The sequence below is a fragment of the Podarcis erhardii genome, assembly GCF_964252035.2.
Source record: "Podarcis erhardii genome assembly, chromosome: 12".
NCBI classification, from domain to species: domain Eukaryota; kingdom Metazoa; phylum Chordata; class Lepidosauria; order Squamata; family Lacertidae; genus Podarcis; species Podarcis erhardii.
This window is the reverse complement of record NC_138513.1, coordinates 36,847,636-36,864,555: the sequence shown is the minus strand read 5'-3', so window position 1 is coordinate 36,864,555 and position 16,920 is coordinate 36,847,636. Positions and strand designations below refer to the sequence as shown.

Below are 16,920 nucleotides of genomic sequence, written 5' to 3'. Positions count from 1 at the left end.
AAGAAAGTGGTTTGTTTGTTTTTCAGGAGTTACAACCAGTCCCTTGAGGGTGAATTGGATTGGGGCTACACCACTGGGGAGGGGGGAGATCCACCCATCTCCCCCATACATACTTTCTGCACATGTAAGGGATGCGGGTGGCACTGTGGGTTAAACCACAGAGCCTAGAACTTGCCGATCAGAAGGTCGGTGGTTCGAATCCCTGTGACGGGGTGAGCTCCCGTTGCTCGGTCCCTGCTCCTGCCAACCTAGCAGTTCGAAAGCACATCAAAAGTGCAAGTAGATAAGTAGGTACTGCTCCAGCGGGAAGGTAAACGCTGTTTCCGTGTGCTGCTCTGGTTCGCCAGAAGTGGCTTAGTCATGCTGGCCACACGACCCGGAAGCTGTACATCAGCTCCCTTGGCCAATAAAGCGAGATGAGCGCCGCAACCCCAGTCGGCCATGACTGGACCTAATGGTCAGGGGTCCCTTTACCCTTAAGGGAGTCCAAGCCTAAGCTGCACTGGGCCGAGGCCATTTAGGGCTTTAAAGGTCAGCACCAATACTTTGAATTGTGCTCGGAGGTATGTGGAGTCATGGGGCAGCCAGGTAAAATTCTGTTTGACTCCCATATTTTGTCTCCTTAAACTCTTATCCATAATGACAAAGTAATGAACCAGAGACACATAAGCAACGCATGAAACACTAGGTTTACAAAGCAGCAAACGTGGGGGTTTTTGCGGTTGGAACGGAACAGCTCTAGAATCAAAACATGCAACTCATTTTAGTGTATGTAAATTCAAACCAAATGTTACATGGAATGTCTCTGCTCTTTGCATTCCATTCACTTCTCTTCCATTACAGGAACGCCAAACTGAAGAACAGAATGTTAGGAGGACAGGGGGAAATATACTATCTAAGCAGGAACAGATATGACATTCCTGTTTTTACTTAGTCCTGTGGTCACATGTGCTTACAGTCACTTCTTATATGCAGCTGAAAGCCTGAGTTCTCAAGCCTTAATTAGAAAATCTCATGTTGGTATGAGGTTTACTACCAGAAAAATGGCTGATGACAGTCCCTGCTATATGCACGCTTGCCAATATTTCAAAATCCATAGAAGAACTTTCTCCCCTGCTCACATGCAGCAATCCCATAACTAAGAAATCATCAGCTGATTGCCTCCTTTACTGCACACAGGCCTTAAGAGCGTAGTATGGCTTTAAGTATATATATTTTTCTTACCCTCTCCCATTGTCCACCTCCATCTTGTGACGTCTTCTCTCTGAACCATTAAAAACCTGATCTAGATTTTATTTTTATAGGGGGAGGAAGTCAGATATTTCCATCATTTCCTAAATTCATATCACATTCAGAAGTGTAAAATAAAAAGCCACAATTGTGAACAGCAGAATTGTGTCTTTTGCAGCTGATGAGCTGAGAACATTGCATTGCAATGCAATGGTAAAATACTTTAGTTTTTGTCTCAAACATCCCAATCCTATGCATAATGATTCATGGGTCCCACTGAGTGCAATGCGACTTACTACCAGATAAGGGAGCACAGAATTATAGCTTAACAATTACATGCTTGAAATGGGCCACTTGCAAAGTGTTTTTCTTTTTAACCGACTCATTCTTTTGTCCATTTCTCACGGTGGCTTGCAACATTTCAAAACACTGTTGTAAAATACGAAGTAATAAAAACAGACTAATTAAAATAAACCAGAACACATTTGAAACCAGTATTAAAATACAGTTTGCCCTGACATCAGCCCAGCAGTCAGCATCATAGGCACCTTAGTTTTCAAAGGCCTGTCTAAATAGGAAGCTCTTAGCCTGCCAGCAAAAATCCACAATATGGGAACAGGCACAGAAAGGCTTTCTGATTTCACCACCAATCATGCCTCTTATGTAGATGGGACCAAGAGAAGGTGCTCACCCGAGGATCTCAGCACCCAGACAGCTTCATAAAGTGAGACCGGATCTTTCAAGTAGCCTGGGCCCAATCCAACTTGCAATAAACCTTTGCAAAGAGCTTAATTTGAACAACTGAGCTCTAGCAATTGGGGGGAGGGGTCACCCCTTAATTCATTTCCTTTACTGGCAGCACAAACCTTGGTAGCATTCCATAAACTGGGGGGGAAATCAAGCAACGTATATCATGTCTTTTCTCAGGGCGGAGAGAAATTCACCTATCATCTCTTAACTTTTGGATGGCTAGGAATGTCTGTTATCAGCTTACTTAGATACAGCAGCTACATTCCTATGTAGGAAGAGGAGATCTTGTCTTGGTCATGTGTACACGTGTTTAAGCTTTGAAGTTGAATTTTGCTTTTGTTGGATTACTATTGCTTGCAACGGGTTACAGTGGTACCTCGGGTTAAGAACTTAATTCGTTCCGGAGGTCCGTTCTTAACCTGAAACCGTTCTTAACCTGAGGTAACACTTTAGCTAACGGGGCCTCCCGCTGCTGCCACCACACGATTTCTGTTCTCATCCTGAAGCAAAGTTCTTAACCCGAGGTACTACTTCCAGGTTAGCAGAGTCTGTAACCTGAAGCGTCTGTAACCCAAGGTTACAGACAAATATTTTGTATTTGGAGTGTTTTCTTATTTATTGCAAGCTGCCAAGAAATTAATAGGCTGTAGGGTGGCACACACAAATGTTGAACCTAAATAAATACATGCACTTGTTCCAACCATCCTAGAAAACTGCAATAATCCTATAACTGTGCTCCTTCTTCTTCCCCTATTTTTATTTTTAAGTAAAGAAGAAACCTCGCTTGTTTTGTTAAAGTGTCCGTACTTGCATATTGCGCTTGCTGGAGAGGCAATGTGCTTTCAGTGCTCTTGAAACTGGAAGAACAATCCAACAGCAACACGATATCCCATTCTTCAACCACTCTTAGATAAAACCTTGCCCTACTGAGGTCAATAGTGAAATTCACAATTATTTCAGCTGATGGTAGCATTCCATCACTGGTGCTTTGCTCATTATTTGATTGTTTACTTGCTATCTTCTTCCCGTGAATGAAGACAGATGGACACTGTCTTCCAAACAATAACTCAAGATACTGCTGTGTTATGGTCTGGGGTGCATTTTCTTTTTAAATTGCCATTAGCGGCAAAACTATTAGCAGAGCTTCTGTGTTCTGTTTGGGAATGGGTCCTTTTCTTTAGCGTTTCAAGTAGGTCTCACTGTTGAAGCAGAATTATGTTTTCAGATAAGGCTGATAACTACAAATCTTCTGTTGGAGGGAAGGATAAAAATGAAGGATAAAAATGGGAGGCAAGGTTCTTTCTCTAGCTGTTTCCCCATTCAAAATTCAGAACAGATTAAACACATTCTAGATTCTCTTTCATTTTAGTCTGCTGGTTCACTTTACAATGAAATATTTGGATGACTTGTTTCCACCCACTGGTCCCCTAACCACAAATGGGACCCTGAGCCACAGCTGTTCTGCCTCACTTCTGTTATCCTCTTACACACCTTCTGGCAGATATGAATGGCATCTAAAATTGACCGTGTCATCTTGAAAAACAAACTAAGATTATGCTGGCGTGGCCAGGATGTCTATTAATGCTTTGTTTTTAGTTAATTACCCACTGAGGAAAAAAACAAAACATTTCCCTTTATCATTAAGACAAAAATAGCTCCACAATCATAACTGAAAGTCGGAAAACAGTGGGAAGCAAAAAGATTATTACTTCTCTGCCTGTTGGCATAGCAAAAAGTGTAGACTTAATTTCATTGATGAGCATTCTGGAGAGTCTATTGTGAGTAACACAAGCTGTTATAGTGGATTGTTGCAAGGGCTTTCAAACTTTATTGATCTGGGGCTGAAAAAGCAAAAGAAGCTATCAAGCACCCAATACAACAACAATGCATGAATTGCTTCCAGGTCACAAATTGTGGAGGTCTGTTATATTTTGGGCATATTCAAATTCAGGTGGACTTCTAAGCTTAGCATGCAACAGAGTGGGGGGAAAACAAGAGTTAACTAAAGCAGTCACTGTTAAAATGTCAGCTCTTGTGTGAAGAACCTGCAATTTCCTATGAGTAACAAATTTAATACAGAAAAGACTAGTTCGGCTGGAAATTTTTTTTTTTTTAAAGGGCTGTCAATTAAACCTGATTAACACCTGAATTTGTTTTCCCCAACCGTGTATATAATATTGTGGGGTAGTGACTATTATATCAGGAGCACTCTCTAACCTATCTCATGCACTAGACTAGAACATTTTGAGGTTTTTATAGGTCTGAAAAGGCTGCTAAACCCAGAAGTGCATTTATTAAGAAGAAGAACATAGTACAGGAAATAGGCTCCAAAAAGTTATGTTTCAGGGAGGAAAAAAAAGTGAAGAGCCTGGGGAACTAATTAGGATGAAGCTGCCTCTCCCCAAGATTTGACCTTAAACCCTGGGAGAAAACTATACACGACTTATGACAGAATACAATTTAAATGAAATCAAGGATCTCATTTGCCACCAGTTATTCTTGCACCATATGTGAAGCAACATTTGACCATTATTTTAAAAGGGGGCAGAGTCCTCAATTATTTTTATATATATATATATATATATGGATTCGAGTGTCCCATTCACCAAGTCCCCAGTTTGGTGCCAAGATCCGATTGGCATGCAGAACACCTTCAGGCAACCACGAAAGATGTCAAAAGTACAAGCACAAAGGAAAACAATCTACCTGCTTATTGCCGCTCCTGTATTTGCTCTCTAATTCTCCTAAAAAAGAGTGTATCTAAAGAATCCAACCATCGGATAAAGCTGCAACAGTGTTGGAGACAAGCTGACCAGACTTTGCCTTTAAAGATTCGTTCAGTGGGCCAAGTTCCAAAGGCTGATGAAGTTAATGGAATGCAGCTGCCAGCTCCAAAGCTCACACTGGCACTAGTGTAAAAATCCAAAGGGGCACAGTTAATTTGCACAACTGGGGGCACTTGGTCTTGACAGCAACGTGCACACAATTGGACCCTGCTGGGAGTACAAGACTCCTGACGGCTTCGCTCACAAGGGTCAAAGGAACATGCAAGCCCACTCACTATGACAAGGTGATGATCCAGCGAGTGATCTCTCAAGGCAAATCTTTTAAAAAGTGTACTATATACACTGACAATTAGGAAGCACTGGCCTGCGAGCACTTCAATTGGAGAACAGGCTTTACCAAAGATGTCATGGGTTTTGAAGACGCTCAAACTCAGGACGCAAGGGGGAAACGTGCTAAGAGGAAGGCACACTTGGGAAACCCTCACAGTGATCAACTCCTGTCCAGAAACCTATGTCCCCACTGTGGAAGGAGGTGTGGATCCAGAATTTGCCTCCACAGTCACTTACGGACTCACTGTTGAAACCATGTTTATGGAAAACAATCTTACTCGGCTAAGAGTGATCACCAAAGAAAGAATACAATTTGAGAGAACTCCTGGTCAAGGTTGCCAGACAACACATATTTTTGGTATTCTTGTCCTATAATGGGTTAACCCTAAATCAAGGTGGCCCCATACAAGTGCAGAAATGAACACAAAGTTCTGAAATTGGTGGTGCTGCGGACATGATCCGATATACTGTGCTATTTTATACCTAGAAGCATCTTCTCGTGCTGTAAGCACATAATCTGTTTTATCAAAAGACCTTCAAGAGAACTGTAAGGTCACCTGCCAACCCAAACAGTTTTCTGCTAAATCTGATATTTTACCTTGCCAAGCCCTCTTCAAATCAGGAAAAGTGCCTTTAAGTACCTATTGCCCTGGGAAGCAAGTCAATACTATTATCTCAGGATTACATTTAAAATGTTATAATTGTTTAAGGCACAGCAGGGAAAAATAAACTTACTGGAATTTATCTGCAGTGATAGTTGAAACAAAAACTGAAGGAGATAAGTGTCAGAGACTACTGACAAATTCTAGCACATATTAAATGCCTACCGTTCTACAGACATAGGTCCTATAGTCAAGCTAGGCTACCAAACAGTATAGAGTAATTGCTAATTATTACCAGCTAGTTAATGAAATATCCTACTAACTTCCAAGACTTATTATTATTTTTTAATGGAGTTTCTAGGGGTTTTTTTATGTCACCAGTAACGATACTAAAAAATTTTAAGGTAATAGGCAAAAGAAAATAATTAGGAGGACAGGATTACCATCACACCCACCAGACATTTTGGCGGCTAAACAGTACAACTTTTTTTTTAAAGCTTCAAAATCCAAATTATTTACTTTCTGCGAGGTCCTTTCTACTCCAAAGGGAGCTGTGATCCCCTGCCCAATGTGGTGAGCTTAGAGTCATTAAATAGGTATGAACCCATTTGGTTCAAATTTTCCCACTGACAAAAATGTGAGTTGGGAGAAACATAAATAAAGTAGCACGTTTATTTCAATTTTTTGCTATACCCAATAAATAAAATTTATTAGTGAAAGAGGTTTCGACACAACTTAGCCACTTTCTCCACCACTTTTATTATTTCACATGGACCTGTTCCATATTGCTATACTCATCCAAGTCCCTCAACATTAAGAACAGGAAAACACTATGGCGGTTCTTCATATGTTGACATATAATCATCACCCACCTTGCAAGGTAAGGCCCCAATTTAAGACTGGTGACGTTATTGAAGTTCCATGACACAAAGTCTATGCAAAAATCCCAGGTTACCTTGGAATATTTCAGCATGTGGCTCATAATTAGTGGCAGCTAAAAACCATCTTAGACAGCATCTTAAAAAGCAGAGACATCACCTTGCCAACAAAGATCCGTATAGTTAAAGCTATGGTTTTCCCAGTAGTGATGTATGGGAGTGAGAGCTGGACCATAAAGAGGGCTGATCGCCGAAGAATTGATGCTTTTGAATTATGGTGCTGGAGGAGACTCTTGAGAGTCCCATGGACTGCAAGAAGATCAAACCGATCCATTCTTAAGGAAATCAGCCCTGAGTGCTCACTGGAAGGACAGATCCTGAAGCTGAGGCTCCAGTACTTTGGCCACCTCATGAGAAGAGAAGACTCCCTGGAAAAGACCCTGATGTTGGGAAAGATGGAGGGCACAAGGAGAAGGGGACGTCAGAGGACGAGATGGTTGGATAGTGTTCTTGAAGCTACCAGCATGAGTTTGACCAAACTGTGGGAGGCAGTGGAAGACAGGAGTGCCTGGTGTGCTCTGGTCCATGGGGTCACAAAGAGTCGGACACGACTAAACGGGTAAACAACAAAAAGACCACCAAGCCCTGGTGCATTTTTAGTCCCTTTTCAGTCCGAGTGACCACAGAGTTTGCTCTGGAGCTGGGAAGAAGAGGCTCTCTAATCTAAAAATGGGCTGGTGTTTCTGCTGATCTCCTCCACTGGTCTGGCCCCAGTGGGCTCAAAGTGTGAGTGAAGTATTACTAAAAAACAACAAACAAAAACAAACAAAACATCCTTCCAGTAGCACCTTACTGGAAGTATTACTGTCCCTTTTGCCACATTCTTCTGATACCTTGAGGCCACATGGACTTGTGCAGAACTTGGGGATTCATCATTGCATTGCATTCAACAACATGGCCTTGTTCTGATACAAGCCTTGAGCTCACATGAAAGGTAACTTGGAAAAAACTTAACACTGGGGACCTCCTGCACCCCTACCCCATGTTATCATGGAACCACAGAATTAGAAATACAGTGGTACCTCTGGTTATGAACTTAATTCGTTCCAGAGGCCCGTTCTTAACCTGAAACTGTTCTTAACCTGAGGTACCACTTTAGCTAATGGGGCCTCTTGCTGCCACCGCACAATTTCTGTTCTCATCCTGAAGCAAAGTTCTTAACCCGAGGTACTATTTCTGGGCTAGCGGAGTCTGTAACCTGAAGCGTCTGTAACCCGAGGTACCACTGTATGTTACTTATGATTAGTAAAACTAAGAGCACCAGGCCGTTTGGGGGATAAAACAAGGAGGAGCAGAACCATGAGCACCACCTGGAACTTATTGAAGGAAAGGTGGAATGTGAATGTAAAAACAAGTAAATAAATATCAATCTGAAGTTTTGTGCATGTGAGGGGAAATGGTACCTGACAGCAGCTAAATAATTTGGAATGGGAGATAACTGGCTTCTTAAAAGAACTGCTGTTTCTGGGAAACTTTCTGGAATCCATGCAAGGCCCATCTGTTCACACTGTGAACAGGGGAAGAGCATGCTGGGTCTGTTTTATATGCTATTCTGAAATGTGTTTTGGGGGGCTATATGCTCTTTTTAGTAATAATTGCTTTTTCAAAAGTTAATTTATTCTGTTTTGCTCTTTTATTTATTTGTACTCACAGCTCGCACCTTTCACCTAACACCCAGGGCAGGTAACAAATATCACAATCCAAAGAAGTACATTATACATTTAAACCATAAAATCAAAACAACAACAACAACAACAACAACAACAGAACAAGAAAACTCCAAACCAGAATTGCAGTGCATAGCCATGCAGAGAATCTGGGTAAAGAGGCGTATCTTGACTAACTGTCAAACAGAATAAAGTGATGGTTGAAAAATGCACTACAGAAGGGAGGTCTTTCCACAAGCTGGGAGCTATCACAGAGAAGGCCCTGTCCACTGCCCCCAAACCACAGACAGTGGTGGCAGCAGCAGCAGTAGGGCCTCCCCTGCAAATCTTAATATCTGGACACGTGGACATGGGAGGAGGAACTGCTTCAGATATTTGAGGACCCCAGTCATTTAGGGCTTTAAAATGTCAATATTAATACCTTGAATTGAACTTGGTAGTGAATTGGCAGTGATGCTGCTGGTGGCTATCTCTGGCTACACACACACACACACACACACACACGACACTAGTCTTGAAAGATTGCACTGGGCACCGATTCACAACCAATTGGATGAGATGGGCCTTTAATCTGAGATTCAATACACACATGCCTTTGGTTTGGAGCTTGAGAAAGAAAGCCACATGTGTATGAGAGGGAATAAAGAAATTATTTTCTTCATCTTCCCAGTAAGAACCCCCTCCCTCCCCACACGTGTAATTAATTAAGGAAAACCAAGGTATGCAGTGGCATATTATTTATGAACCTAACATCCAGTCTGGGCCCTGAGCACACATCACTTAGTCTGCCTTGGGTTGTTTTCCTCCTCTTAGGGTTGTTTTTCCTTTATTTCTAAAAGATGTTTTGTACTTCTGCAAACCTCGAGGTTGTCTTGTGTGTAGGTGGTGCCTCTTTGGCTACAAAAGGAATGGCAAGTGCCAGGTGTCTATCAGAATGACCCTCACAGGTGGCGCTTAGGACCCTCTATTATTCTCCCATGTCACGTCCATTGCCGTTCCCAAGCAGATGTACAGGGCTAGTCAGAGTTCTTGATTAAACCAGGAAATCAAACTGGCATGCACACAGTTATAAGGAGCCCGCAAGGCCAGATGCAGAGGGCAGTAATTCATGCTCTGAGAAGTGGGCTTGTATATTATGGCAGATGAACATTGCCATGAAGTATGGAAACAGTGTACGGAAACTTCCACTACTCAATCCCTGTGAGCACTTAGCTATATCAGAAAGGTGTGGGGGTATGGAGGATTATATGAGAATTTCCGCCCTCCCTTCCCAACAGGTGGGCGAGGTTTGCAACACTGAGTGGACTTACCTGCTTGGGAGCCTCCCACCTGCGTTAGGGTGGCCATTGTCCCGCCCCCAGCCTGGGTGGACGGCTGGGGGTGGGTCGAGGGCCAAGGGAAAAGAGGCTGACCCCTTTGGCCAAACCTCACTCTGTTTCCTCCTCTTGCAGGTTCAGGATGTGTTCCTGTGAGCAGCCGGGTTGAGGTAAGTAATTTTGGTTTCTTTTGTTTGCTGGGCGCTTCGAGAGGGCAGCGTGTGCCCCAGCTGCAGGCTGTTTACCAGCATTTTTGTTGCTTTCAGCAGCGGTGGCACTTGGGAGGGAACGCAAGGCCCCTCGGTTGCTGCTGTTCACCATGGGGCGCTTCGTCAGGCCCAAGAAGACGGCGTGCGCCCTGGCTTTAGGATGCACGGTGTGGCATGTAGGTCAAACTCCTGGCCGAGGTAAAGTGGGAGGGCACGCTGTGTAAGTTCGTGATTTACAGTCCCCTCCCACTGCACCTCATTGCCCTGCACATCCTCAGTCCCAGTCGGGCTGAGAGGGTTACATGCCAAGGCCTATGCCAAGTTCTGAAGTTGAATAATGTTGCGGCCAACTTGAACCCATACAGTGGTACCTTGGGTTAAGTACTTAATTCATTCCGGAGGTCTGTTCTTAACCTGAAACTGTTCTTAACGTGAAGCACCACTTTAGCTAATGGGGCCTCCTGCTGCCGCCGGAGCACGATTTCTGTTCTCATCCTGAAGGAAAGTTCTTAACCTGAGGTACTATTTCTGGGTTAGTGGAGTCTGTAACCTGAAGCCTCTGTAACCTGAAGCATCTGTAACCCAAGGTACCACTGTACTTTGGTCTATCGTCTCATTCTTTTGGGGGGGGGGGTAGGCTCCACGGACAGGGTTCAGAGCATGTGCTCGCAAACCTTGCAGCCCCGCTATGCATTTAAGATACATGTTTGTTGTCGTTAAATTCTTCAGTTCCCCTTCCCTAACCATTCGAATTAGCAAAGAAAAGAAATATGCAAATCATAAACCAGGGAGGCAACAACAAAAAACTACTTCCCAACTTTACATCTTACTGAGCATCTTTTAATGTTTGCATCTGATTGTATCATGTATCTGTTTTTCATTCTTCCCCATATGCAGTTCCGTTCCTTGCTTTATTCAATGATTTTGGGCCATTCTACGGTGACAGCTCTTGTCTTGTTTTATGCAGTCCTATTAGAGAACGCTCACTTGCTGTTGTTATGCGTCAGTTAGAACCCAAGGAAGAACAGTCTCAAAGGAGAGGCTTCATCAAGAGGCGTCCCCAGTGAACCCTTTCGCAGCAAGTGAAGATATTTCCTGAGGTCTGATGGCTCAATTCACAATTGTGTGTGTGTGTGTGTGTGTGTGTGTGTGTGTGTTTTAAAATAAAGACTGTGGCAATTCTCTATGCAACCCTGTGCATGTTTACTTGAAAGTAAGTCCCACTGTGTTTGAAGGGGCAAACTTCCAGGTACGTAGGCAAAAGACTGCAGCCAGTAAATCTGGTTTCATTGCTATACAGTTTACAGAGAATGAACTTTACATCTACACCAAACGTTTAATAATAATAATAATAATAAATAATAATAATAAATTTCATTTATATCCCGCCCTCCCCAGCCGAAGCCGGGCTCAGGGCGGCTAACAACACTAAAACAGTGCAACATTATAAAAACAAAATTGATGGCAACCATAAACTAAAGTTTTATAAAGATTGCCAAAGGAGGGAGTCAGGCTGCGCCCTGACCAAAGGCCTGGTGGAACAGCTCTGTCTTGCAGGCCCTGTGGAAAGATGTCAAGTCCTGCAGGGCCCTTGTCTCTTGTGACAGAGCGTTCCACCAGGTTGCAGCCGCAGCCATAAAGTCTGCTTAACAAGAGGCTGGAATTATGACACTATACAGGCAGCACACTCTGCTGTGAGCTCTGGGTTTAATATTAAACAGCAAAGCAAATGCTAATGGGTCTACTTTGCTTCTGCCTAGTTGCTGTTGCCATCACCTCCTTCTCTTCCAAGCTGGGAAACCAAACACCCAACTGCCTCCTTACAACTAGGAGGCAAAGGTGGTAGCATTAACATCCAGGTGGATGGGCAAATCCTTCACTGGGTTGCTAAAGGCACTTGTTTATAGTGTTATGAGGTGGGGGGGGGGAGGTGTAGGCTGTATGCTTGAGCCCCCTTCTAATTCCTGGTTCCAGATGGGATTTAATTCCTGGAATAACCAGGCTAGCTGCCTGGCGAGGTAATGGCCCTCTAAGTATGGGCCATTAAGGTAACAAAGGAAGTGGCTCTGTGCCAGATTAGAAAAGGCTGGGGGCCCCTTCCTCAACTTTCTGGTAGTTAAAATAAATATAAAAATAAATAAATAAATTGTTTAGTAGCACCTTAGAGACCAACTAAGTTTGTTCTGAGTATAAACTTTCGTGTGCATGGTAAACCTGTTTGCAGGTAATGAGACATATGCTAAAGCTATTTTGGTCATCCGCATACTATCACTTGCTTTTTCCTGCAGGACTAATTGCAGCTGTTGTTGTTGTTCTTTAGTCGTTTAGTCGTGTCCGACTCTTCGTGACCCCATGGACCAGAGCATGCCAGGCACCCCTGTCTTCCACTGCCTCCCCAGTTTGGTCAAACTCATGCTGGTAGCTTCGAGAACACTGTCCAACCATCTTGTCCTCTGTCGTCCCCTTCTCCTTGTGCCCTCAATCTTTCCAACATCAGGATCTTTTCCAGGGAGTCTTCTCTTCTCATGAGGTGGCCAAAGTATTGGAGCCTCAGCTTCACAGATCTGTCCTTCCAGTGAGCACTCAGGGCTGATTTCCTTAAGAATAGATAGGTTTGATCCATCCATTGCAGTTGTTAACAGTCCTCAACAGGTTTACTATACTAATTGAGTCAATCACCCATCTCCTACTACCCTTCAGAGAAAAACCCCACCCCACCCTCCCACTATATATAAGGGTCTGGTGACTTCTGTTTCAGTGTATCTGAAGAAGTGTGCATTCACATGAAAGCTTCTACCCAGAACAAACTTAGTTGGTCTCTAAGGTTCTACTGATTTTATTTATTAATTATTTATTTATGCCGAGTGCGTCAGACCAACACGGCTACCTCCCTGAATCTAGAATTTCTGGTAGTTAGAAGGGCAAAGGACAGAGCTGAGAACTATGTTAGCTAGAAGCTGGCAGCTAGTAACTGGCCGGCTGCAGGCTGGGCAACTGGGAGACAGAGCCATTGGGGAGTCTCAAATCCTCACTCAGTCATGAAGTCAATAGGGCCAGTCATCTCTCTGCCTAGACACCACAGAGTTACTGTGACAATAAAAATGGAGGGATCACATGTATGGCTTTGAGTCCCTTGGAGGGAAAGCGGGGTATAAATTTAATAAATCAAATGCATTTATTTATTTAACCATTTATTAATTTAGCCTATTCCTAACACACTTTTCAGTCTTAGAAAAGACTCTCAGGGTAGCTTCTACGTTAAAACAAAAAACAAAAATGTGTGTGTTTTTTGGAGGAGGGGAGCCATTTTCAAAGTTACCAAAATAAAACAGATGTGCAGAGAGAATCTTTCCTGTGTGTCTATTCAGAAATTATTTCAGTGGAGCACAGAACTTCAAAGCAGAAAGCAGCCCAAAGCCAGATATGAATAACAGGAATAATAAAAACAGAATCTCGTAATGGCAGCAAAAGCAAACATCGCAATCCCACTGAAGGCACAGGAAGCAGGACACATTTCACCTGGGGCTTAAAACTTTGCAAGGTTGGTGCCAGGTGAATAGCACCAGGGGAGACTTCCATGTGTGCATAAGAAGAGCCTGCCGGATCGCGCCAATGGAGAATCGAGTCCAGCATCTGGTTCTTGCAATGGCCTGTGGGAAACCTTCAGAAAGGACCTGAGGTGGGGTTTCAACACAGCAAAACTCTGAATACCACCACCTTCCTCACTTCCAAAGGTAGGGCAATCAGTGGTATCGTAAATTTTGAAGTGCAAGAGCTCATCTCGACAGCCTTCATAGCCATGCCCACCACGAGAATCCAGGCATTGATTCACTTATACATTGACTCACAACACACAGGAGCAGGGGCGCAGCAAAGAGCAAGGCTGTAATCCTATGCACAGTTTTTCTGGGAACTACTGAACTCAGTGCTGGCTGCTTAGGTTCAACTTGTGAAACACACGAGTTTCAACAAATATATTCCCTCCGCAGAAATGCAAATCTTTAGCTTCTCCTTAGAAATGCAAATCACGACGCAAGGAAGTGTTACTACCATTTGAACTACGTGTGTGAAATGGGAATGCCATCAAAGAAAATATGTTTCCAGCCTCCACTTATTTCCCCTCATTCTTGGACTTCGCACTGCAAACAAGCTACAAAGCCCTGTTTAGGGAAGTTTTTAATGTCTGATGTTTTATCGTGTTTGTAATATTCTGTTGGGAGCTGCCCAGAGTGGCTGGGGAAACCCAGGCAGATGGGTGGGGTATAATTAATATATTATTATTATTATTATTACTACTACTACTACTACTACTTGTCAGAGGAAGAAGACTCTGCATTGCAGAGGGTTGAATTCTACGATTCTATTACCGTATTTTTCGCTCTATAACACGCTCCAGACCATAACACGCACGTAGTTTTTAGAGGAGGAAAACAAGAAAAAAATATTCTAAACGAAATAGTGGATATATGATTTTTGTGGTTCATGCTGTGGCCACAGACATGTGATCTGACAGTGAGTTTGGAGTAGCCCAATGCAAAAGTCCTGAGGATCCATGTGGATCCATGCTTTGTAACCACGGAGGAGGGAAGGAAGGGGAACCATGGATCCTCTGCTCACGACTGCAGCAGATCCCCACCACTACCCGCAGGCATTCGCTCCATAACACGCACAGACATTTCCCCTTACTTTCTAGGAGGAAAAAAGTGAGTGTTATGGTGCAAAAAATACGGTAATTTCTCTGGTGTTCCGAAAAAAGACCAGTAACTTTGCCCCCCCCACCTCAGTCTTTCCCCTTCACTGTACCAATGGGAAGCACCTCTGAGGAAGATCTGTACAGTTTAGCAGGGAAACAGGGGAACTTTTAAATATCCTCACGCTGTCAATGTTACAAGAAAGTAGAGTGAGTTCTCCCTGGAGTGTGGTTCTGCAACAGCTCCAGACAGACTGTAATAACCTTGAGAAAACCCTCATTTAACCCCCCTAGGTGAGTTGGCAATTGGATATTCACACATATGCTCTAGCTACTTGCTCTCCATTGAACAAATTATCAGATATGTATATGGTGGGGTCTTTTTTTGGGGGGGGGGGACTTCTATTCTGAAGTCTTATATGAATATAGCCATGGAAGTAGGACTCCTCTCACATCCTCACTAGAGAATTACATCATGATAACTGAAGTAATTTGGAAAGATTTCCAGGGGGGAAAGGATGTGTGTAGGTAGTATAATGAGATCAAAAAGCAAAGATAAGACAGTGAAGCTAATGTGAAATGCTACTCCGATCCGAAATTACAAGGCTATCAAAAACCCAAGGTTCTCAAAAGCTTTTGACTACGCACAGTAACCTTTACGGCATTATCACCCACTGCTCCGTCCAACACCAGAAAGGCTGCCTTTAAGATCTTGAAGATGCAGGTGATTCTGTTTCGAGAATATGTCACAGCTGATTTAGCATGCAGACCCGTGCCTCCAAATTGTGGGTCCGACTCAATTTAGTCTAACAAGGAGATGATGCAATTTAAAGGACCAAAAGGATTGTGCAGACTTCTGTTCCCTCGTCATACTTACCCCTGCCCTCTCAGATGCTGTTGGACTACAACTCCCATCATCCCTGAACGCTGGCAGCGCAGGCTGATGAGAATTTGGACCCGCAGCATAGGGGGACACCAAGTTTGCTGTAGCTCATCCTGCAGAGTCCTCTTTACCTAACCAGGAACCCATATTAAAAGTCCAAGCAAGAATGACATAGCTGAAGCGAGAAAGACTCCACTGGACACACATTTTTCACTTGTGTGCTACCTTCCATTTTAGACATACAGTGGTACCTCTGGTTACGAACTTAATTCCTTCCAGAGGTCCATTCTTAACCTGAAACCGTTCTTAACCTGAGGTAACACTTTAGCTAATGGGGCCTCCTGCTGCCACCGCGCAATTTCTGTTCTCATCCTGAGGTAAAGTTCTTAACCTGAGGTACTACTTCAGGGGTAGCGGAGTCTGTAACCTGAAGTGTTTGTAACCCAAGGTGTTTGTAACCCGAGGTACCACTGTAATTGAAATGCAGGCCTGCATTTAAGACTTGCCTGACACCCCATGTACTTTGGGCCTGAAATCCAGTGTTGGCCCAGCCTCCGTCCCCTCAGCTTGATTTAGGAGGGACCCACCTCTACAAGTTAATTCCCACTTTGGATCTGAACCACAACAACTTGTGTGAACTTCGCTCTATTCCAAGCAGACACCTATTGTGTTCCCAAACATGGCAGAAACCCTCCCTGCTACCTGCTTTTTTCCAAATGCAGAACTCGCCAAAGGATGATGAGATGGCTTCTCAACAACCTCCCTGTGGCCTGGATTGTCACACAAAAGGATTCGACACACAATGAAACAGAGAGGCATCGGAAACGCAGTCCCCATGTTGCTTGATTTAACTTCTGGAAATGATACTGTCCCTACCTCCTTATTTCAGTGAGCAATGTCAAGAAGCAGTAGCAGACCTTGTGGCGATGTAGGTGGAGCCTTGCTGCTCTCCCAAGCTTCTGAACACAGCATGTGACGGGCAATTGCCAGAAGGAGAAAGGGGCACAGGAAGGACATCGGTGCCCCATCTATGCTGCTTTATGGGGCGCTACTGTCAATAACACTTGTGAGAGTCAAGGCCTCTCTGTGCGGCTGTTCCCACTGACTTAGTAAGGGAGGGTCTTGAGAAAGGGGATGGGCAGTAGCAAGGAAGGCCAGAGAAGAATCGAGCCCATTCCAAAGGGGACCTGAACCACAATGGCGTCAGATTTGAAATAATTGTGGTGGAAGTGCAAAACATGTCAATCAAAGCCGCCGCTACTCCTTGATATCTGGCACCCTAACAAGTTAAGGCTATAATCCACACTTGTTATTTCTGTCTGAGCAACGGTTCCCAGACAGAAGATTAATGGTGGATACCGGACGTGCAAAATGAATATTTTATGGTATAAAGATGTAAACTGCGCTGCAAGAGTCGGAACTCCGGTGAAACATCTCCCCACAAAAGAGATAATGTGTTGATAAATCAATTACAAATTCCATTATTACGCTTTAGAACAGGGGTAGGATATGTGGTGGG

The 16,920-nt window shown here is 43.7% G+C and overlaps 1 protein-coding gene and 2 long non-coding RNA genes across 4 annotated transcripts in view; 2 read left to right on the top strand and 1 right to left on the bottom strand.

Moving 5' to 3' along the window:
- Positions 1-16,920, top strand: part of LOC309325843 — a 527,996-nt gene that overhangs the window by 17,014 nt on the left and 494,062 nt on the right. The window lies entirely within an intron of this gene.
- RBMS3 (RNA binding motif single stranded interacting protein 3) overlaps positions 1-16,920 on the bottom strand; it is a 494,072-nt gene that overhangs the window by 41,215 nt on the left and 435,937 nt on the right. The window lies entirely within an intron of this gene.
- LOC309325754 lies at positions 9,277-11,019 on the top strand. 2 transcript variants are annotated; one of them, XR_014149959.1, is made up of 3 exons: positions 9,277-9,528; positions 9,755-9,789; positions 10,726-11,019. It is a non-coding gene; the product is annotated as an uncharacterized lncRNA (long non-coding RNA). The 2 variants fall into 2 exon arrangements; XR_014149960.1 differs by having other exon boundaries at positions 9,290-9,528; positions 10,796-11,019.